The 24,047-nt window shown below is 41.8% G+C and overlaps 2 non-coding genes across 2 annotated transcripts; one reads left to right on the forward strand and one right to left on the reverse strand.

Moving 5' to 3' along the window:
- Nucleotides 1–303: 303 nt before the first annotated feature.
- trnag-gcc lies at nucleotides 304–374 on the reverse strand. The gene has a single exon. It is a non-coding gene; the product is annotated as a tRNA-Gly (tRNA).
- Nucleotides 375–4,535: 4,161 nt separating this feature from the next.
- Nucleotides 4,536–4,607, forward strand: trnae-uuc. The gene has a single exon. It is a non-coding gene; the product is annotated as a tRNA-Glu (tRNA).
- The last annotated feature ends 19,440 nt before the right edge of the window (nucleotides 4,608–24,047 follow it).

Consider the following 24,047-nt stretch of genomic DNA (forward strand, 5'->3'; position numbering starts at 1 on the left):
TGTCCTTTACATTGTTAGCTGATGTTACTTTGCATTTTACCCACACCAAGTGAATGAAACACACACACAAGCATGCACATGCACTACAGGGGGCTGCCCTGCCCCAGCCTAGTGAGGCGCCCGGGTAGCTGGGGTGGATCGGTGCCTTGCTCAGGGGCCTCACAGGTCACCTTCATAACCACCGTATCCATTTTTTGGGCTTGGTCGAGAGATCAAACCCACGACCCTCCGATCTCCGGCTGTTCCAAAGTCCAAAGGCGCACTCTTAACTTGCTGCGCCATGGCTGTCCCCCAAAAGTATGGGGCATTGGCTGGGAATCGAACCCAGGCCTCCTGCGTGGCAGGCAAGAATTCTACCACTGAACCACCAATGCAAGCTTATTGTCTAACCCCATGCCTCCAAGGGAGATTGTGACCTGATCGCAGTGCCTTAGACTGTTCGGCCATCCTGACTTACTACTTCAGTAAAAGTCTGTAGCATAAATATTCATTTACTTGTAAAATACATATCAAAAGTCCTTGCGACTCAAATGTCTTCACAACAACAGCTGTTGAAAATGTCTTCATGTCTGCACAAATGTGTTAAATCAAATATATCTTCATTTATTTATGGATTTTATTCTGAATACTGGGACACTATGTTGTTGAAACTAACAGAGAGAAGTTACAGCCGTCCCAGAATGATTTTAGATCCCAGTGCTTCCACTACAGACAGACATCACTCACGACAGACATCACTCACCTGTACTGATATGATATGCATCAGTGTTGGAAAGAAAGAGCTACAGGTTAATGTGATAGAAATACATGTTTTTCTGTATGGTCCAGTCATTATTTTCATCTGTCACTGTAGCTTTTTTAGACCCATGGTGATAACTGACTTTTGTATGAATAAATCCGAAATAATCAGCTTATGTTTTTATTGTCCTTGTTTCAGATCAGTGAGGCACTAAAGAGTGACTTCCAGGTGTTGGCTTTTAACTCTGAGGATGCAAAAATTAAGGTTTACAAGAAAAGATGAAACACAACGACTGAAACAGCAAAACAGAGTGGGTGTTAACTTCAAGTCTCTGAAACTAATAGAACTATTTTCAATCATTTGGACCCACTGAGATTTAAAATCCCTTCTTTTTTTTTAGCAAGCAGAGCAATAAAGTGAACAATACAGGAAGTTACAGTTGTTTTGAAATGTGTCTCAGTTTTATAAATATCGAATGTAATGATGAGAGAGAGCATCTCTATAATCTCTCTCTTTTGTGTAATGATCTTAAACTAACACACATAAGACCTGGGGCTTTGTAGTTTTCCATCATAAGATCACTAGTTGGTGTAGGACATATAGAGTGAGGTAAAGAGGACTCAGGTGGGGCCACACATCATTTTTGCCCCCACTGCCCAGAGTGACTTTATCCAGCCATGATCTCCCTTGATCTTCTTTGCAGGATAAACTTACCAGGAAAGTCACAGCCTCAGGTATTTAGTTTTTTAGTCAGGGTTACAGTCACTGTGCATGGTAAAGCCTTTAATGTGCCTCTGCATGAGCTGCTATGGTTGCTGTAAATTCACACAGAGTAATGAAACAAAAGTATCCTCCACAATCTGTTGTGTTATAGAAGCTCAGCATCATTTTATTCCTTGTTGAACAAAGTCAAATCCATAGTTTTCTTTATACAAAGCTCCACACCACTGTTTTCTTTGCTTCATGTTTTAGTGCAAATCAATAGCGTTTGTTTCACAATGAGATTAGATGCAAAGCAAAAAATCTGAATAATTGTAATTCTTATGAATTATTCCATTTATATTATGCTAATTTGATTTATATTTATGATCATGTCTTTATTTTAATTACATCTTGTGATAAAAATAGATGTAATGATCATTTGCTGAAAAGCACATAATTTTTTATGAGCTTGTGCTGATTTGAAATATGATTTTGAATATTATCTTTAGTTTGATTTAGTGCTTTAATAGCTGTTTTTAAATGAGCGTAATTTATTTGCATTTAGTTTGAAGGGAGTCAGTGGAGATATTATATAGTAAAACGTTACAGACTGGCGATGCCTCCCACCTCCAGGATTGACATCCTGTCAGTTTAACTTGGTCCTGTCCAGTGTTGCCATGGCTGCCAGTCACATCATATCCCCAAGTTGCTGAGATGTGGTTTTGCTTGTAAAGTCCTGATGTGGGCCTCTGTCCCTCTGCTGGGAGCAGCAGAAACACCTGTCTTCAGTTTCTCTGGTTGTCCTGCAGACAGCCGTCCCACTGATTGTTTGTCCTCCTGCAGGTCTTCATGCGCTGCCCGGATGTGTTTGGTTGGGCCTTGGTCGGTGCTTTACACTAAGTGATCAGTAAGTTTGATGTGTGGCTGCTGTTCAGAGACCAGTGGGAGTGGTTGTATGTTGATGAAAGCTGTGGATGGTGAAAGTGTGGAGTGGAGGTGTGTGCTGGAGTGTTACATGTGTGATTTCGTTGGCTGTTGCTGTGAATGGGGGCTTTGTGGAGTGGGCTGTAGCAGCTCATTGTTTGACTGAGGTGGTAAACAGCACTCGGACTCATCTGGTGATCAAGCGAGTCAGTATTTGTCGTCCTGAGCAGCATCCACACTCGTTAAATATGTGGCGTTTGCTGAGTGTAACAGCACCTCTGCTCTGTTTCCTCAGAGCTGACTGACTCTCCATACAACCCAGAGATGTGAGCCTCCAGCAAGAGACAGGCCAGAGAGTACCACACACGCACACGCACACAGACGTAGACAAGTTTTTACTCTCTTCATAAGTTCTCTCTTAGTATTTAAAAGTAATGGTAGATTTTTTCCCAACTCCTTCTTTCAAAGTTTGATTTTCTTCTACACTTTCCTAAAAAACAAGAAAAAAATTGCATGTTAGTAAATAGATAACTGTAGTAAGTTTAAACTCTTTTTAGTATTTACCGTAATTTCCAGACTATAAGCCACTACTTTTTTCACACGCTTTGAACCCTGCGGCTTAAACAATGATGCGGCTAATTTATAGATTTTTACGAGTAAATGAGAGAGAACAATGAAAACTTTTTTCTTTTAAATTTTAATTACTTTATCGATCCCTCCTGGGGAAATGACTCTCTGCATTTTACCCACACCAAGTGAACGAAACACACACACAAGCATGCACATGCACTAGAGACGCAGGGGCAGGGGGCCTAGTGAGGCGGAGGGTTGTGGGTCCGATGCTCTGATCTCAGGTCGGTCCAAAACCCAAAGTCGCACTCGCTGCTCCATGGCTGCGCCAATGAAAGGAGACTGAGACAGTGTGTGACGAAGTAATTCTGAGGCTGTTCAATTCCGACACTGAAGAAGAAGACTATAGTGGTTTTACTGCGCAGGAGTGAGAGGAAGATAGCATCAATGACTTTTCTGATTTTTCTGGTATTTTTTATTTTTTTAACCAGCCATGTTACTGCCATGTTACTGCCGTGTTACAGGCACTGTTCAGAAAAAAAGCATTTATTTAATTAAAAGTTTAAAAAAATCTTTCGGTGTACCAGCTTTCTGTGTAAATATCTCATGTTACAACGTAGACACCTGTGGCTTATAGACAAGTGCGGCCTATATATGTACATTTTTCCTTCTTTTTTCTTTTTCTCCAACTCCTTCCTTCAAACTTTCATTTTCTTCTACAGTCAAAAAAAAAAAGAAAAACAAATTCACCTTACTATGTATATAGGTTTAGTGCATCTTAGTACATAAGTCCCACAGTATTTAGCTCAGTATTTCAACCACTTAAAACATTTCTAAATGCAATAATTCTGTCAGTTGAGACCAAATTGGCATAACTTCCATGACAGAGGTAAAAGGCTTTAGGAGGGTCTACAGAAAATATTTCATCCCAGCATGTTCTTCCCACAGTTCATATGTCAGTATAATGACAGAAAATACACAACAGAAAATACCAATCAAAAGTAAAATGTTATTTTTTTTGGATGATTTTTTAGTTTTTTCTGACCTAACTTTTAGTTTATCTAAAGATTTTTTTGTTTGATAAATTTCCCATTTTCCTTTAAATTAATGTTTAAAATTATAACATTTATATAACATATAACGTATATAACATTTATTACATTTTATAATTATTACATTTATTAACTGATGAATAAGTTCAATCATGCATTAGAAGGTGCGTTATGTGAGAGCATGTCACACTGACTCCAGCCACTAGAGGTCAGGAGTGCACCGTTTTAAAGTGTCTGATTATGTCAGTTTCTGAGTCTCACAGTCTGAATTAATGTGAGTGATTTACAACCCAAACCTTCATTCAAACCAGTGGAACACACATTCATTTAGCTGTCAGATGAATAAACAATGCAACATGTATGAATATTACAATGGACATTTCAATATGAAGAGTAGGAAGAATAAGTTTGGATGGAACATTGTCACAGGGTTTGGGTTAGGGTGGGGTAGACCCTCCTAAAGACCTATTATATCAAAGTGTTCAGCAGAGGTGAACATGTTACAATACAACTCAATTCATTCATTCATCAGTAGGAGTAGTAGTAGCTCCCATTTGGTCTAGCGGTTAGGATTCTTGGTTTTCACCCAGGCGGCCCGGGTTCGACTCCCGGTATGGGAACTTGCTGTTTTATAGGAAGGTGGTCGAGGACTTTGTTGACTGGTGTGAACTCAATCACCTTCACATCAATGCCAACAGGACGAAGGAGATGGTGATTGACTTCCGAAAAAAGGCTTCTCAGATTCCACCAGTGAACGTCCAGGGACTTAACATAGAGAGGGTGAATGTGTACAGGTACTTTGGTGTTCACGTCAACAATAAACTGGACTGGTCAGACAACATAGGTGTCCTATACAAGAAGGGCCAGAGTCGCCTCCACCTCCTGAGGAGACTGAGGTCTTTTGGAGTGTGTAGGACACTACTAAGGACTTTTTATGACACTGTATTGGCATCAGCACCTTTCTATGCAGTGGTCTGCTGGGGTGGAGGAATAACGGACAGAGACAAACGGAAGCTGGACAAACTGGTAAAGAGAGCTAGCTCTGTCCTGGGCTGCCCCCTGGACTCAGTGGACTCTGTGGGGGAGAGAAGAGGATGTTGGCCAAGCTGGCAAGCATCCGGAGCAATCCCTCTCACCCCCTGTATGAGACAGTGGGGACGTTGGGGAGCTCCTTCGGCCATAGACTGCTGCACTCTCAGTGCGCTACCGGAGGTCCTTTGTCCCGACAGTAGTCAGACTGTATAACAACAGTGTCACATAGGACTGCTCACTGCTGCTGTTTCTTTTCTCACATGCTCCCTCTCTTGTGCAATAGTAACAGTTTTTTTTTCTCTTGTGCAATAAATATGAACAGTATTTTGGTGCAATAATAACAACAGTATTTTAAACAGTACATTTTTTTCTTTCTGTGCAATAGTAATACTCCTATTGGAATTGTTAGTATTTCTTTGTCATGATATTCATGATGTAGGACATAATTACATCTTTTTCCGCTGTGCATTTCATTTCATTTTATGGTTATTCTGTATATTCCATATTTAATTTTAGCTTATTTGTTACTTACTTTATATCTTTTTTCTAGTTGCGTGTGGTCATTCTGTATATTCTAATTTTCTAAGCTTATTTGTTACTTACTGTATAATTTTCTAGTTTCTTGTGAAATGTTGTGTTATTTATGTTTATGCTGCTGTAACAATTAAATTTCCCTCCGGGGATCAATAAAGTATTATCTTGTCTTATCTTATCTCTTTATTTGTAGCAGCTTTAATAATACTTTGGTAGTTGTGTCAGAAACAGCAGTGCTAAATATTAAACAGGATCTATAAAACATACAACATACAACAACATAATCTAAATAAATCATCTTAATTAAATACCTTAAAAACCTGCAACAGTTAGAGTTTGGATTTTTAACAGTAGCAGCTGCTGTGTCAGATGTGATCCAATTATTAACACCTCATAGATGGAGAAGTAGTTGTACTTTATGTGTTTTTTAAGTTCATTTCCTTTGACTAAATCCTTTTATCAGCCAAAATAATGAAGTTTTTTTTTCTAAAATGTAAAATGTATTAACAGTTGTACAGAGGTGGTATTTTCTGGCTTCTTTTTCTACATTGAGTCCAGATTTTTATCTCTTTTTGTGGTGAACTTGTCATAATGACAATGTGTAGAAGAAGGAAAGAGCTGTAAGAGGCTCTGTAGACATTGTTCCATTGAAATCCTTTTTTTGCTGTAGTGCACACATCACTGACTTCAGAAGATGTGAAAAGTATTGTCTAAACATACAGTCTCATACTGTTTGTAATATCAGATTGATTTGGTTCTGTCTAAATAACTCTTAAGTTTAAGTCATACTTTATTGATCCCTCCTGGGGAAATGACTCTATGCATTTTACCCACACAAAGTGAACGAAACACACACACAAGAGCACTAGAGAGGCAGTGGGCTTCCCTAGGAGGAGCCCGGGGAGCTGGGGTAGATCGGTGCCTTGCTCAGGGGCACCACAGCCATGGTCGCAGAGCCGGGGGGGCGCGTCTCCTTCAGCACCACCCATATCCATTGTGCGTATCCCTTGTGCTTGGTCGAGGAATCAAACTGGCTGCTGGTAGGAAAGCATCAAGATGGAAGAGTAGAGAGTCTACATGTTAGAACATGGGATAGCTGAACCAGTGCTCTGCTGCGTCTGTCCATATCTGATGGTAGATAAGGCTGATGTGTCACATAGATTTATAGATATATAGATATATAGACGTCAGCTGGCTGCAGTCTCATGTACTAATAACCTCTTCATTTGTATTTGTTTTTGTTCTGTTCTATGAACCTGTACCATCACTGTAAAATAGCTTATATTCAATTATTTGAACCTAATTACATGATTTTTCGATGGTAAAACTTCAGTCAAAAACACTTTCACTGAATGTAAAGATGATTTTTTACAGAATATTAAGGTTTTTCCAATATCAAAAGACTTTTTACATCACAAGACAAAAGATTTACAACTGCCAGTTCAGTGAAATGTCTAACTGCATGCAGTTCCTGGGTTTTATACTTCTGCTAATAGAGTCTCATCACTGTGGGAAAAAAGTTCTCATTCATTTCACACAGTGCATCCACTCATGTCTCATACTGAACACTAAGTTGAAAGCTCCTGACCTCTCAGTGTCTTGATTTCTAATGAATGTCCAGATCACGGTGTTTCTTTCCTCCAGATGTCAGTGTGAAAAATTCCTGTCATGTTTGACTATAAAGGCTTTGAAACTAGTTTTATTTGTGAAGAGGGGCAATGAGGAGTTCAGACTTCCTGGAGCAGAAGTAGGAAATGTGTTGCTATATTTGATTGTGTGTGAGAATTTAGTAGCTGAAGTCTAACCTGTGTTTAAACATGCTGAATAAACCAGCAGGTTTTAATGTCATGAGGCAGCTCTGCTTCCTCTGGGGTTTGTTGTTTGTTGTTGTTTCTTTTTCTGTTTTTTCCATTTGTTTGTCTAGCTAATGCTGTATGTTGGTGTGGGCGTGGGTTGGTGGTTTCCTGGCCGGCTCCTCCCTGCTCCCTCCTCCTCATCAGGATGATTCCAACCACCTGTGCTCAATCAGGTGGCTATCTACCTCCCCCCTGGAGTATAAGAGGCCCGGCTTTCCAGTCAACCCTTGCCAGATTGTACCATTGTCTACCTGGTAACTAGATCTCTGTGCCCCGTGATTTTTGCCCTTACCTTTGTCTCCCTCCTAACCGCTCTCCTCTCGCTCCCTGCAGACTCCGCCAGTTTACCCCTCACCGCGCTTCCTCCACACTGCCTCAGCCGACACCTCCAAGTTCCCCGGGAAATCCCGCTGCCTTTAGTTCCCTTTGTTATTTATTGTTTGAACTCTGTGAATAAACTGTTTATCACGTTCGAAGTTTGCCTTCGCTCTGCTTTTGGGTCCAGGCCCTGACTAACAGACTCTGATTATGACATTTAATGACAGAAAATCTACTAATTGTTGGTGTAAAACTGATTTGGAACAATGTCAACAGTCAGGCAGGGATGGATTTCACTGTTGTTACTGACAAAGAAAAAAGAATTCTTTAAGTCCAACAGAACACTTGTCTGTAGCACCTGATCCTCACCTCATTTATGTGGGTATGAAAAAAAAACCACTAACTTTTTCACAGCTAATGCAGCATCTGATTTTCCAGTGGAAAACTTTTAACCTGAAGAAGCAATAGCAGAAAGTGTTTGCACTGGCAGTAACATCACACACCTCTTATACAGATTGAAAATGATCAGTAAACCATGAGATCAGGTTGAGATCTCAAAGTACAAACTATAAATGCAAACCATGATGCCTGGCAGACAAGTAGAGCAACCAAAATAAGTGATGTGGACTTTCCTGTAGTTTCCTCTTGTCCTTGTAACAGCAGTAGCTCCTCCCTTCCTTGTCAATAATTGTGCAGAAATATCTGAGTGGTTCTTTCTTCCTAAATCATGAGCAAGTCCTGTCCAGTCCAACTGTTTCTGCTCCTGTTTGACTTCTGAACTTGTCTCTGGCTGTGTGTCCACTTACTGCAGCCTGTGACATCAGGCTGTAGAATGTTGATACATCAAAGGCATCAAAGGACAAACACACACACACACACACACACACACTGAATCACTTCATTTATTAAATCATAAGTAATCACTACAATATACTGTAAAGTATATTGTAAATGGCACCACTTCCCATGGGCCCACCAACTGTGGGAGGTGCCGCAGGACTTCAGTGCATTGTGGACTGGGTGGCAGTCGCCACCGCGACCTGGGCCTGGACCTAGATTAGTGGCAGATGATGACATGGCATAACTTGTAAGTTCCAAGCATATGAGGAAGTGGCATCACAGGCATATAAAATATTGTGCAGGCTTAGATGGTATATACTGCCTAAAGTCCCCTAAATAGCTGCTCATCAAGGGTGACATTAGGCCAAGGGTTGTTAAACGGGGAGGCGGTGAGCGTACTTGTCCCACAGTGTCTTGATGGCAGCTAGATTGGGCAGACACACAAAACTCAAACACACACTAACAGCAGGCCCAGACAGGAGGAGGACAGAGTGAAGGTACACAGGACCTACAATTTCCACACTTTCATTAACCCGGGTCCAGTGGACCCAAACATCCTGTATGTAATATAAATGTGTAGTGGGGGTCTACAGTCTGTGGTCATTGAAAATGTCTTCTGATATATGTTCTTCACAGAAAATGAGCCAAGGCCAATGAGTCAGAGTTTGAAAAAATAATTAATCGTATCATTTTTCTTTTGATAAAAAATGAAAACGGGTTCCACAGACCTGAACACCATACAAAGGTTAAACCATCCAAAGCAGCTCTGCAGTGTTTCCATCTGTGTTCATGTTGCTGTTTGAGGGTTAAGACTTGGTTTCAGGATTAGGGTTAGAATTGGGTTTTGGTTAGGGTTAGGGTAAGGGCTAGGGAATGCATTATGTCAGCAAGTGTCCTCACAAAGATATAAGTACCAGTGTGTGTGTGTGTGTTTGTCCTTTGATGCCTTTGATGTTTCCATCTCTGCTCATGTTGATGGTGTCATCTATCTATCTATCTATCTATCTATCTATCTATCTATCTATCTATCTATCTATCTGTCTGTCTGTATGTCTGTCTGTCTATCTGTCTATCTGCATATGGGTGTGTGTGTGTGTGTTTGTCCTTTGATGCCTTTGATGTATCAACATTCTACAGTCTGATGTCACAGGCTGCAGTAAGTGGACACACAGCCAGAGACAAGTTCAGAAGTCAAACAGGAGCAGAAACAGTTGGACTGGACAGGACTTGCTCATGATTTAGGAAGAAAGAACCACTCAGATATTTCTGCACAATTATTGACAAGGAAGGGAGGAGCTACTGCGGTTACAAGGACAAGAGGAAACTACAGGAAAGTCCAGATCAGCTCCAAGGTTTTCAGTAAGTCAGTACATGTTAGTAGTTCATGTCAGTGTCTAGTTTAGAAGTTAATTTTTTGTTAATGTTTTGTCCAAATGATATGTTTGTGAAATTAGGACGAAAAGTAATCATACCCATAAGCCCAGCGGTTTGATTGTGTGCTTATCATTCATGGACAATATTGAGGTTTTTTTTAATGCTGATCATGATTGTGAGATATTCTCATGGTTGCTGAACTTCTTAACTTCTTTTTGGTGTGATGCACTGTAGTTTGTGTTAAAGGAAAGGATTTCTAGGAAGTCTGTACTGTCTGCAACAAGATCCTTTCTAAAGAAATTCTAATGAAAATGATGGAGCATAAAATCCACAGTCCCTGTCCTGTGGAAAAGTTGACTTCCAGAGTTGAAAAGAAGCAAACATGAGGCTTCAACAGTCTGAGTAGATCGAGTTTCTATCTTCCAGGTATTTTTAGTCCAAAATTCCCCTCTTTGTGTTTCTACACCTAATGTTTCCTTGCAAAGCTGTGGTGGAGAGATGGCAACACAGAGAGGAAATTCTGCACTAAAAGACAAACATTTGAAGATACCCACTTGATTTTGTTTAACAATGCTGATGGATTTTGGAATTACTATTTGCACAGAAATAGGACAGTGGATTTTGTGGATCTCCTGGCAGCCAGTATGGACAGCAGGAATAATTAGATCAAACACCAGTGCTTTGAATGTGGAAATGGGAATGTGAGTATATCTTTAAGTGATTTGGGTTTTTTATGCCTTTATCATGGACAGTAGAGAGATGACAGGAAATCAGGTGGAGGCAGAGGCATCAATGTTTCCAGTGGAAAGTGAATTAGGGATGTTGTGGTAGATGTTCAGAAGCTTAAGGTTGTTACAGAGGTGCCCTGAAAAGTAGCATATTATGGGCTTTTTCCATTAGCACATAAGCTGTGATGGCATGCATTTCCATTACAGCCTCACATGAGTTAGCTATGACATTCTCCTCCCTTTAGCTGTGTCTGCAGTTGCTACACTCCTGTGTGTCTATGCTGTAGACTAGAGAGAAAGCTCTATTCTTAATTCTCTCTGTTTTCAGCTCTCAAGACTTTTGCAGCTTCTACCTGAACCTCTGTGATCTGGGGTTTACTTTCACTCCTCTGTTCCAGTTTGTACTTTCAGATATCAGCCTTATTTCACTGTTTACTGATCATTTTCAGCCACATCACAGCTGTTATGTTACTACTAATACAAAGCAAACTTTGCTTTTCTTTGCTGTTTCTTTGCTGTTTCTTTTAAACTAGGAAAAGGATGTAAGAAAATGAAATGTTTTTCTCAGTGAGTTAGCATCACTTTATTAGTGGTTCAGATGAACAAATGAGTTTGCTGTGCAGTAAAGTGGAAGAAACACTTGCAGCGTTCCAGCACAGCTTTAGTGATAGTGGATGTTTACAGCATGGCTTAATGTGAGTACACCTCAACAATGGAAAACATTATTTGTTAGAACAAGTATATTGATTTTAGCTGTCACATTTCCAGGCCACTCACCTTCCCAGTTTAGTATAAGGAAGCTGGCATATTTATTTGGAAAGCTTGCACTGTGGTTTTGGAAACCATGCCTCATTGTCTCTTGTGGCCCCAGTCAAGTTCACTGCATCCCAAACAATATGTTCCCTTTTGAAACCAGAATGAAAGTTTTGCGTTCATGGTGATATATACCTCTGATTCTTGGGAATTTGGATAAAACTGGTTTTAATTCTGAAAATAAAAAGTTACTTGAATATTCACTTTATACAAATGTTTAAACTGTTGTACATATACTCTTCTAAAAGATCAAACATCATACATCATCTACTTTAAGCAAATTAGGAAAAGTAATGGTTTTTTTTATTTAACAAACATTTTTGTATTAAAAGAGACGAGTACTTTAATAACTCAACAGCAATAAAGAAAACTGTAAGCATATTCATTTAAAACAAATTAAAACTGCCTCTGACGGTAGTGACACTAATCTGACGGTGGTGACAGTGGCCTCATTACAACATACAATTCCAAAAGTTATACCACTCAAATCAATGCCTTCTTGATTAAGAACTTTATTTAACTATTTACTCCAAAAAAAGGTGCAAGGTACATTTACGCAATAACTCCCATAACATCAAATATCAAATCATCATAATAAAAAATAAAGTCATTACCACTATAAACTGTATATTGGACATGGAGAGCAGATAAATGAATAACTACGTCTTACAGTCTCTTTTCCATCAACTGAAATATCTCAAAATACAGAAAGCATTCTGTATAAATACCACAAAACACATCTGGCACAATAATAATAATTCAATATTAATATTACATCACTCCTTTAGCTGTAACAATATTACATCACTCATTTAGCTTTGTCAAGAAGTATAGTGTATATGTTTCTCCTCTATGAAGTCCATGACTTCAGCAGACAGACTGTATATCTCCCTTGTCCTGCTTGCACGACCTGGTGATGACAGTCCCACAAGTTTGTCCAGAATATGGTCAAATGGTATGAAGTACATACTGTATCCTTTGCACCTCCTTTTGGATGGAATCGTGTGTTGGGCCCATGAGGGTGGAAAAATTCCACTTCCACATCTTGATGATGAGCGTTCACAGTGAGAGCCTTTGCTAACCACCAGTGCAGGTTATAAATGACCACAAGCCAATCTCCACACTGAACTACATCGCCAGATAGATCTGTCACAGTCCCGTCAGGACCACTCTTGGTCAGTGGCTTTTGCACCATTGGCTCTTGCTCACTTCCCTCCCATTCCATTTTCTCTTTGCTCACTTTCCTCCCATTCCATTTTCTCTTTGCTCACTTCCCTCCTGTTCCATTTCCTCCATCAACATTGCCAAAGGACCTTTCCTCTTTTGCATTGGTATAGGACCATCATCCTCAACCTGTGCTCTGGGTGTGTTGGCAGTCAACTGGAATATGGTTGGGCTGAAACACTCACACGTCTGTGGCTCACTGCAGAAACAGGACAGTGACCTGCAATGGATCTCAGAATCGTTTTGGTGTTTCGGTATGACCTGATGGAGTTTCCTTGTGGCAGGTACAGATTTTAGTGGTAGAGAAAGGAGTGCATCATATGGCTGCTGTGGTGGAAGAACACTTTCCACCTGATGAGAAGTGAAATAAAATTCCTTAGACAGTCTTTGTCTTTTGAGGTTTTATTACAAAATAAAGTTTACAGAGTAATCAATTTCTGCAGAAAGGACAGAGCTCACGCAGCAACACCATGCTACAGAGGTCTGACCCCGAGCTCCATGTTCCCAGGGCTTTTAATGTCTCTTTCTCACATACCAGGATTGCAGGGATGGCAGGGAAAGAATACAAGCTCGAGGTCAAGTGATAAAATTAATGAGCAACTGAGATAAAGTGTAAGTTATGCTCAGAGACACCGGACAGCAACAAAGATAAAGAATAGACAGTCTTTGTCCAAGACATAAGCAGGTGTCCTCACAAGGCACAATGAACAGCATACTCAGCAGATTAGGTCACTTCAGGTCAAGTTATATGTACTTCACACAGAATTGAATATACGAGTTTATGAGAATATACGAGTGTATGATAAGAGAATATATGGCTATATGATAAATTGGCATTACAATTCCCCCTTTGGCCATAAAATGGCCACACAAAAGTATATACAAATTTATCATATCATCAGTGACTACATTCCTTTAGGTTTAAGTAGACACATCATTAGCTGATAAATGTTAAAATATGCATTTAGCTGTTTTTGTAGGACACAGACATCCTTGAGTTGATAGCAAGCTGGGGAAAATACAAAACTTAAAACCTAAACATCATCTTCATCATCATCATCATTAAAAGGAGGAATCCAATCAGTGGGGTTTTCAACATCTGACAGGAGATGGGTCTCAGCCAGAGAGGCCATCTGGTGTGTGATTGACCTATCAATAGACCTTACAATGAGACTTCTAATGCAGGGAATAATACAACATCCAATCAGACTGAACACACTTGCACCAATAAGTATACCAGTGATAGCAGATACGATAATTGACTTCCATTTACCAAACTTACTGTCAAACCAGTCCATCATCCATGTGTCAGTACCTGCATTGTTTTTTAACTCTACCGTAAGGGCTTCTAATTTGGTCAGTGCCCGTGTAAAGCTACCATTGGAGGCCGTATTGTTGGGAATGAATGTACAACAGGATTCTCCAAACATAACGCAAATGCCACCTCTTTCAGCCAGCAACATGTCCAGTGCTATACGATTTTGCCAAGCTATTAGGGACGTGGCATGTAGTTGTTCTCCTAGGGCTTTAAAGGAGTCTCTAGTGTAGTTGAAAAAACGCTGTTGATTGTAATAGATATAATTGATCCAGTCGACATTTTTGTTCATCGTTACCCAGATAAAAATGGATTCAAACCCTGCGGCTATTGAATTTCTAGCCTTAAATTCATTAGGCACACCACGGGGAACGCCAATCTCATCAATGTATATGTTAGGGTCCATTCCAAATACATCTCGCGTCTGCCGGTGACGGTCAGTGGCTGCAAGGAACCTTTGTTCAGGAATGACAACAATTTCCTGTACCAGCATTACATGACCACACAAACCTGTCCAATTGAAAGGCAGGACAGAACGCAATTTATTATCTCCACAAACCCAGAAAACATCAGGAACTGGATAGATTTGCTTACCTATCCACTCGTACCATACCAGGGCTTGCAGTTGTTTTTTATTCAGGACAAAGTCGCTAGAGATGTTCTTTTGTGCCACTACAATTTGAGTACAGGGCCCCGTCCAATTTCCGACGGACTGGTTACCAGTGGGGCGATAATAACAGACAATGTGTGTGTTGTTTAAAGGTGGTGGAGCTGTCCTTGTGGGCGGCGGGAGTCTTCCTGCAGTGGATCCTAGATTACATGAGGACCAAGAGGAGGCTCTAGAGCGGGCTCCTCGAGCTAGTAAACAGTCGTGCCTACACAGATTAGTACTGGTGGAAACACAATCATCTCCTTCAAACGGAATACCTATCATAAGCAATCTGGGTCTGCCTGCTGCACACATAAAACAGGACGTATTACCTCCATACAGTTGTTGAGCTGTGAAATTTAGCCATGATGTCCACAGATTAGTTTCATATAAACCAACAGAGCGTGGAGTGCGCATGTGCGCTCGGAATTGTGACACATTAGGATGTACACTGGTTAGGTTATGAACATTAGCTGGTGGTGTATGATGTGTGAAAAAAATAACAAATACCACAAATACAGCTAAAAGTATAAGTAAAGCTGTTGAACCTCTGAGACCGCACCATCCTGGCCCCCTGAAGGGATGCCATGGTCTGGGCTCCATTGTTGCTCTTGTTGGTGACACGGAGCTTGTGGTCACTTCGTTGGAGCTTGGCACGCTACTGGTGGAGGAGGGCGCTTTTTCACCCCTCACTCTTATATTGCAGATGGTTCCAACGCAGCTGCAGGTCAGGGGCAGCGCACGGCGTACACCCCAGTTGTCTTCCTCAACGTCTAGATGAGTCAATTGTATTCTTAAACCATTATTCTGGGTCTAGAGGTGAATTTGTGTCAGCTCCTCAGCTTTACTCCTCTGGTGTCTAGATGTCGGCTGTTGGTTCAGGAACCTGTTTGCAGTGGCTGGCATGTACCCATGCGGCCTTCTCCGCAACCTTTACAGCTGTCTCAGTGGTCAGCAGAACCTGGAACGGGCCCTGGAATCGCCTTTGTTTCCAGTGACGGCGTCTGTGATCTTTAATGAGAACCCAATCTCCAGGCTGTAAGTTGTGGAGGACTGCTGTGGCTGCAGATGGCAGGGCACTCTTCACCTGTGAATGCAATGCTGACAAGGTTGTAGACAAGTTGGCACAGTATCTCAACATAGCATCATCACATGCACCTGTGGTAAGGGGAGGATGCCTAACTGGACCTACACCTGTCTGAGGGGGTCTGCCAAACAAGATTTCAAATGGACTCAAACCATGTTTATTTCTGATTCGCGTGCGCATGTGGAAAAGCACCAGTGGAAGTGCTTTAACCCACGAAAGACCAGTTTCATCACAACATTTAGCAAGTTTTGCTTTAATGGTGCCATTTTCTCTTTCAACAGCACCTGCACTCTGTGGATGATATGAACAATGATGACGTATGTCAAACCCAAGATAGTCTGACACTTCTTTCAGGGCTTGGTTGACAAAACCTGGTCCATTGTCACTGCTGATGACTGAAGCAATTCCCCACCTAGGAATAATTTCAGTTAGCAGTGCTTTAGCCACAGCTCCAGCATCCTGTTTGGAAGAGGGGAAAACTTCAACCCATTTGCTGAACATGTCAACAATTACAAGACAGTATCTTTTCCCTTCACTTGGTGTTAGTTCAATGAAATCCATCATTAAATGATCAAAAGGTTTGTCAGGTGGTGGATGACCAGCAGGTGGCATATGAATAGCCCCTGATGCATTGTTGGATGCACAAATTAGGCATTTCCTGCAAAAATCCTGTGCAAAAGTTGAAAAACCACGTGTATACCAAGATGAATTAACAGCAGCACACATTCCCCCTTTGCCCACGTGGTCTCTTCCATGGGACAGTTTAGCATAACAGTGGAAAAGAGCACGTGGCAAACAAGGTTTGTTATCTGGACCCATCCACACTGAGTCCCTAAATGTGGCACCTGATTTTGACCACATGGTGCGCTCTTGAGGAGTGGAAAGAGACTGCAGAACAGAAACATCAGCAGATGAGCAAGTATCAGAAGTGTTAGACAACATCAAACAGTTAACTGTGAAAGGTGAACCAGACAATGCTGCAGCTTTAGCTGCTGCGTCTGCTGCAGCATTTCCTGTAGAAATAGAGTCAGAACTGTTAGTGTGAGCTTCACATTTAATCACAGAGATAGATGCTGGAAGGAGGATGGCATCTAGCAATGCAGACACAAGTTTATGGTGTGAGATGGGCTTGCCAGAAGATGTAAGAAATCCTCTATGTCGCCAGAGGGCCCCAAAATCGTGCACCACTCCAAACGCATAACGCGAGTCTGTGTAAATATTCACAGTTTTACCTGAAGCCAGTTTACAGGCTTCAGTAAGAGCTACAAGTTCTGCAGCTTGTGCTGAAAAGTGTGGTGGCAGTTTGCCACTGAGCAAATTGTCATGTGGTGTCACTACTGCAAAACCCACTTGAGCAGCACCTGTGTCCACGTTGCGAGACGCCGAACCATCCACAAACAGCTCCATGTCTGCATTTGGTATGGGCTGCGTAGAAAGATCTGGTCTGGGTGTGCAAACTTCATCAAGAATCTGAAGACAGTCATGTGGCTCTCCATCTGCTGCAGTTGGGAGAAGAGTTGCTGGATTAAGTACACTGCATCTTTTAACAGTAATGTTAGGCATATCAAGCAAAGTAGTGTGATATCTTAACCAGCGCTGTGCAGAGAGATGAGAGGTTTTCTGTGTGTGCAGAATATGAGCAACAGCATGAGGAACCATGAGTGTCAAATCTCCATAACCCACAATGTCACGTGATGCAACCACAGCCTTCTCTGCTGCAGCTACAGCACGCAGACAGAGAGGGAGACCAGCAGCAACAGGATCAAGCTTGGTGGAAAAATAAGCTACAGGTCTCAGTCTACCCCCATGTTCCTGTGTCAAAACAGAGGTCATGTATCCGTCCTTCTGGTCAACAAACTGAGTAAAGGGAAGGTCAGGGTTTGGCAGTCCCAGTGTGGGAGCAGCCTGCAAAGAAGCCTTTAAGTCAGTAAAGGCTTTGTCAGTGTGGTCAGTCCAAGTCAGTTTGTCATGTGCACAAAGATTGTTACCATGAATCATGGAAGAGAGCGGTGCCTCTCTCTCTGAATAGTTTGGGATCCACTGTCTGCAATATGACGTCATGCCTAAGAAACTCATCATTTGCTTTTTGGTGATTGGTTTTGGTACAGATTGAACTGCTTCAATACGTTTGGGAGAGAGAGATTTGCCCTCTGCTGTGATCACATGTCCCAAATATGTAACACAAGTCTGAGCAAACTGCAGTTTTGACAAGCTAGCTTTATGGCCATTATTTGCTAGATGTTTTAGCAATGCTATTGTATCTGTTTTACATGCTTCCTGTGATGGACTACAAATCATCAAATCATCAACATACTGTAACAAAACAGAGCCTAGAGGCAAATGGAGGCTCTGTAAATTGTCACGCAGTGCACTGTGGAATACTCCAGGACTTTCTGAATATCCCTGTGGACAGCGAGTCCAAGTGTAGCCCTTACCATCGAAAGAAAATGCAAACCAGAATTGACTGTCTGGATGAGAAAAAAGCATTTGTGAGATCAATGACAGAAAAATGAGTGGCATTAGGTGGAATTAACGACAAAATTGTATGTGAATTTGAAACTTGGGGCGCCCGCGGATGTATTGCAGCATTTACTGCTTGCAAATCTTGTACAAATCGCCACTCAGTGGGTTGATCTGCGTCTCGGATTTTCTTAACTGGAAAAATTGGTGTTCTGACAGGGGAGTCATCGCACGGAACTATAACTCCAGCCTTTAAAAGTGAATCAAAAACAGGCCTGATACCTTTTAGCGCTTCTGGTTTCAATGGATATTGTTTCATGCATGGTCTGTAATCTGATTTTGGGTGAACTACAAGAGGTGTGGCTCCCTCAATAAGCCCCACGTCATATTTGTGACGCGCCCACAAACAGGGCGGCACCTCAGATAGTTCAGCCATGTCAACTGATGTGTCGTGTGAAAGCATGCAAGGTGTAGTGTGTGTATTAGGAATCAAACAAATTGTTCTGTCGACAAAGGCAGTAGATGTAAGTTTTGTTTTATATACATCACCCCTTTCGCTGTACAGTGTTCTGGGATCCCCATTTATGGGCCTGAAATCAGAGAGGGTCTGTTGTCTGTGGAGCCATGGTCCCATTTCCTGCCATGTCCAGTGGGCAGGTTTCGCCAATGACACGTGTGGAGACGCACCATCAAACAGTTCATCTTGTGAATGAGAGAGAGATACAGAGACAGCAGCAGCCTTCTTTGTCCAATAAATACATGTCATATTCAATTTCTCCACTTCAAGTGGCTTTCTGTTCCAAACTTTCTCAAACCTTTCATCTGACCCTTCTGAAACATGTGCTGTGCAGTGTAGTGAATCAGGTGACATGTAATCAGTTGCTTCTGTGCAATGTGTGTGTGCAAATGAAGTGAGTTGTGATGAGACTGAACCAACACCTGACAGCAGAAACCACTCATAAACATACAACAGAGAATCTGGGCTGTATTTAACCATTTGTGTGATTTGAGGCGCTTTTGAGACCATTATGCCATCTGGACTTGAAGTTAGGATTATGCCAAAATGACACATAAGATCTCTGCCCATTAAATTGATTGGACAGTGATCTGACAGCAAAAATGAATGTTTAACAGTGGAATCATCTAAAGTACATGACAATGGCATGGTGTAGGGCTCCGTAACGGGAATTCCCCCAGCACCCACAGTCCTGCACGTCCTACCACTTTTCTTTGGAGGTTTTAGTAGCGCTGTTGATTTCAAAACAGACAACGTTGCGCCTGAATCCACCAGGAATGTAACTGATTGTCCAGCTATTGTCAGCGTTAATTCTGGTAACTTTTTGTATCCTGGTTCATTCTCACAATACATAGTGAAAGAGAGACAATCAGCTCTGCATGCATTAACCTTAGCTTCAATATATTTGATAGCAAACAGTACTTTTTCATGATCATTTAAATATTGAGACTCACCCCATGTTGTGTTGTGTGTGTGTGTTGACTGGTCCGTCACCGGCGTCCGCCCCCCCGCCTCCCGCCCTCAGTCTGATGGAGGAAAAGACGGCATGTCGTTCCCTTTTTGGGCTTTGGGACAGTCTTTACGCCAGTGTCCTCGCTGGCCACACAAATAACAAACATCTGGATCATATGGTTGTCTTTGGCTGCCCGGAGCACCTCTGCCTCGTCCTCGTCCACGTCTTCTGCCATGTCCTCTGCTCCTGCCTCTGTCAGTCAGTCCTGTCATGGCTTGATACATAGTCAGCTGAGCTTCTTCCAGTTTCTTCTGACGAGCTCCTTTGTTCTTCTGCTCTTTTTCATGCAGTTGATCTTCTGCATGTTCAGCATATTGCAGTGTGTCCTGTAGACATGCTGTTTTCCACGAGATGCAGGTCTTCTTTACTCCAGCTGCTATTTCTGGTTTCATACGTCCCAGAAAATGTTCCTTCAGGTGGACCTCATAAGGTTGAAGCGGGTTTACTCCCATCTCCCCCCTCGTCAGCCCACTGTGTATGTCGAAAGCAGCAGTGAGACGTGCCAGAAAAGCGCTGCATGACTCAGTGGATCCCTGTAACAGGGAGGTAATGTTTGACAGATTCATTCTCATAGGAAAAGCTGTTTTACATGCATTGATCAGCTCAGTCACTGCAGTTTTGAAGTGCACATTGCTCTCAGCTTGCCAGTCAGGTTCGGTCAATTGTAGACCCATTCTGGCATCTGTGAAGAAGTCAGAGATCTTATGAAAGTCATGTTTCAACATTTTGCTCATCAGCCGTCTCAGTTCTGTCATTGTTGGTCTGTATTCTTTAACAAACTGCAACAACTGTCTCTCAAACTGAGTCAAATTGTCAACTGGGCTGCAGACATGGGCCATGGCTTCTGCAATGTCTTCATCAGTCCAGGGTCTGAATACCAGTATTGGACCTGAGGCTCCAGCTGCCTCCAGCATTGGAAAAGCCCCCACTCCTTTTTGGGCCACCAGTGCTTTTCCCTTCAGCCTGTCTGATTGTCTTATGGGTGTAGGCAGAGATGGAGTCGATATCTTTGGTTTAACCGAATCCTCCTTTTCAAAGGTTGATTCAGGCTTTTCCCCGGGCTTTGTCTGCGGGGCTGTGGGGCCGCTGTCAGGACCTTCTTCCCCAGCTGCCTCTCCGATGCCGTCTCCTGGGACAGGGGCGTAAGGAGGGGGGGTGGAGTCCAGGTCGGGATCCAGCCGGAATGGATTTTGTGATTTTTGTACCTCGGACAAAGAAGGATACAATGTGTTAGTGTGTTCAGGTTTTTTGTCCTCTTTTTGTGTCTGTGCTCCTAATCTTCTCCTTCTTTCCCTCTCCTCTGCCTCTTTTCTCCACATGCTATATGCCTTCCAGTCTGCTTTAAACTGTTCATGCTTCTCTCGTTTACGTTTGGACAAAGCTGCATGCTGCTCTGCACTTTTTTTTTCTTTTGCCTCCAAACATGTCTTCAGTTGGTCTAATTGTCTCAGGCTAAAGCTGCCATTTCCTGGAAACCCCAAATCAACCCACTGTTTAAACTGATTCATGCTTTCAGGATTTTTCTCAATCATCAATTTTATTATTGGTGGGAGAATTTTGGGAGTTGGCTCCACATCGGACTTCACCTTACTCTGACTTTTACCCACCCTTTATCTCTGATTATTTTGTCTCTTGTATTCACAGAATAAACTGGTCCACTTTTTCAAGCAGATACACCAGAAACTCTCAAATACTACAATAATAACCAAGACACGTCTGTCTGCAAGTACTTATGCGAGATATACCGGTTTACACTCTTAATTCTCTGATTAACTCTGTAACCTCTCACAAACAACATCAAAACACTTCTCACCGTGTGCGATTCTTTCCCTTTAAATCCTTTGGGATTGGAGCGATGACCGGGCTCCGTCTGAGGACAGCTTCTCACCCACAGGGAGGAATCTTTCTTTGCAGCCGGCTTTCTGTCTTTCCAACAGAGTCCAGATCACACGTCCAATCCCATCCTCGTCGCCAAGTTTGTGGTGGAAGAACACTTTCCACCTGATGAGAAGTGAAATAAAATTCCTTAGACAATCTTTGTCTTTTGAGGTTTTATTACAAAATAAAGTTTACAGAGTAATCAATTTCTGCAGAAAGGACAGAGCTCACGCAGCAACACCATGCTACAGAGGTCTGACCCCGAGCTCCATGTTCCCAGGGCTTTTAATGTCTCTTTCTCACATACCAGGATTGCAGGGATGGCAGGGAAAGAATACAAGCTCGAGGTCAAGTGATAAAATTAATGAGCAACTGAGATAAAGTGTAAGTTATGCTCAGAGACACCGGACAGCAACAAAGATAAAGAATAGACAGTCTTTGTCCAAGACATAAGCAGGTGTCCTCACAAGGCACAATGAACAGCATACTCAGCAGATTAGGTCACTTCAGGTCAAGTTATATGTACTTCACACAGAATTGAATATACGAGTTTATGAGAATATACGAGTGTATGATAAGAGAATATATGGCTATATGATAAATTGGCATTACAGCTGCATGTCAGCTTCAGTAATGATACAGAGTTTAGTGCTGAAGAGGCTTCTGCCAACCATCTCATGGAAAATATTCCCATTCACAATGTTATTCCCCTGCAGTATAAGGCTGTCTGCAGTCCTTTTCACAGTACCTCCTATGCCATCTGGTGCTCCCTTCCCATGTGAGGTGGGGAAGAAGTTCCAAGTTGTTCTCTTGAAACCTAGAGTTGGAGGGACACTACAGAGGAGAGAAAAGTTATTCTTGTTTTTGTATTGCTTGCTGGGGCCATCTGACCAAAAGTGAATTGTATCAACTTTTGGAAACTTTAAACAAATATCTTTCAGGACTGGTTCCATGTGAGTCCAAATGGCAGATGCATCTTGTCGCTTGGATTCTGATACTGTGCGAAAGCCTGTCTTCTGTTCTTTTGTATAGTACATGCCAGTGTGCAGGTTGAGCTGTGGGCGGTTCTGACCAAAGTGGCATGACTGCACCTCAGAACTATACTTGCATCTCCACCCCTCAGAAAAGTCCACATGCACAATTACTGTGCTATCATTGCACTCCTCGATCATACTCCTATACTCTCTGGTCTGGTTCTGAACTAAGCACACGTGTGTTGTTGTTTCTGTCTTTAGTTTGTCTTCATATTGTTTTAGAAGCTCTCCCAGCATGCCACTGTGTTTCACAAGTCTTGTGTTGAAGTACATGGTTCACCTCTGTGATAGACCATGGATCAGGAGGAAACCTCAGACCACACAAGGACTGAACGATAGTGAGCTTCTCATTCAGTGGAGTCAAATTCATTCATTATTTCTAAACAGCAGAAATTCACCTGCCCTTTGATTTATAACAGGTTAAGTAGATTTGTATCAGGGAAACTAATGGATGGCATCATTATCTCTGAGAGGACACAATGTGGTGGGATAGAACAGGACTAAGTAAACTGATCAAATATTTGTTTACATAAGATAAGATAAGATAAGATAAGATAAGATAAGATAAGATAAACCTTTAATAGTCCCACAATGGGGAAATTGCACTGTTACAGCAGCAAAGAAGACACTCAGGATTTACACAATAATACACAATAATAATAATAATAATAAATACTATAAACAGTAAACAGTATGAAAAAAGAAGAAGAAGAAGGCTGCACATATAGCACCAGTTTTTAAGTCCAGGACAGAGTATGTGTGCAAGTGTTTGTGTGCATGTGGTTTGCTCAGCACAGCTGGTTGTACAGTCTAACAGCCGCAGGAAGGAAGGACCTGCGATAACACTCCTTCACTGTCTTGGGGTGAAGCAGCCTCTCACTGAAGGACCTGCTCAGTGCAGTCAGTGTGTCCTGCATGGGGTGGGACTCATTCACCATCATTGATGATAGCTTTGCTACCATCCTCCTCTCTCCCACCACCTGCACTGGGTCAAGGGAGCAACCCAGGACTGAGCTGGCCTTCCTGATCAATACATCATTTGTTTACAACATTACATCAAATTAAACTATGTCAAACAAATGTTAAAGTGTATTTGAAAGTTGCTACTGAAGGTAAAGGAAAAAGCAAAGGACGACAGGATGAGAGAATCCAGTTCATATGTCCTCCTGACAGAAATGGAGGTTTACAGTGATCAGCAGTGGGACATCCTATTGTTAAGTGACAAAAGCAAATAAATTTCAAATAGATAATTAACCAAATGTGAATCAGGCCCATTTTCAATCTATACTGACTGATTAACAAAATGCTGATTTTATCTATTTAAAATGAAATCTACAACAGTGAAGTCTGCAAAAACTGAAGGGGTCTGAATACTTCCTGTAGCCACTG

This window comes from Toxotes jaculatrix, chromosome 2, assembly GCF_017976425.1.
Source record: "Toxotes jaculatrix isolate fToxJac2 chromosome 2, fToxJac2.pri, whole genome shotgun sequence".
NCBI lineage: Eukaryota > Metazoa > Chordata > Actinopteri > Toxotidae > Toxotes > Toxotes jaculatrix.